The sequence below is a fragment of the Terrapene carolina genome, unplaced genomic scaffold (assembly GCF_002925995.2).
Source record: "Terrapene carolina triunguis isolate 2854851 unplaced genomic scaffold, T_m_triunguis-2.0 Scaffold249, whole genome shotgun sequence".
In the NCBI taxonomy this organism is placed as follows: Eukaryota; Metazoa; Chordata; order Testudines; family Emydidae; genus Terrapene; species Terrapene triunguis.
The window spans coordinates 380,424-381,251 of record NW_020664600.1 but is presented as its reverse complement, the minus strand read 5'-3'; positions in this window follow the sequence as shown (position 1 = coordinate 381,251).

Genomic DNA, 828 nt, shown 5'->3' with positions numbered 1-828 from the left:
GGGGGGGGCTGTCAGGGGGTGGAGAGTGGTTGGATGGGGCGTGGGAGTCCCAGGGGTCTGTCTGGGGGTGGGGGTGTGGATAAGGGTTGGGGCAGTCAGGGTACAGGTAGGGGGTAGAGTCCTAGGGGGCCAGTTAGGATGGGGGGAGGGTCTCAGGAGGGGGCAGTCAGGGGAGAAGAGGCAGGGAGACTTAGGTAGGGGGTGGAGTCCTGGGGGGCAGTTAGGGGCAGGGGTCCCAGGAGGGGGCAGTCAGGGGACAAGGAGCGGGGGGGAGGGTTGGGGGTTCTGAGGGGGGTAAGTGGGAGGGGCAGGGGCGGGGCTAGGGCAGGATGGGGCGGGGCTAGGGCGGGGCTGCTCCCATCCTCTTTTTTGCTTGCTGAAATATGGTAACCCTATTACCCCCACTCCTGTAAACTGCAACTGCTTCAGGGAAGCTTGTAGGAGTCATCTTTGCCCTTTTTAAAGCCAGTTCTTCTGATATTTCTTCTTATAGAATAACACTTGATAAGTCTGCCAATACACAAAAATGCAATGTTTTTAAAACAAAAACCTGTCAGAAATAGAGACACCTCTAACAAATTCCTGCATGGCATAACCCATGCAGCCAGGTGATGAGCGTGCCAATTTGCCCAGGAATCCAACCTCTCTGCTGCAGCAATAGGTGTTACTCACAATGGAAAAAGTCCTCACAGTGTAGGGGGGCTCCAGTGTTTCTAAGTCTTATTGATCTCTCCCAGAGTAGTTTGGAAAACGCATTTCAGGGCAAAATAAGCTCCCCTCAGGCAGGGGGAGACAGTCAGGGGTTCGCCCGCGCTCCCCTCAGGCAGG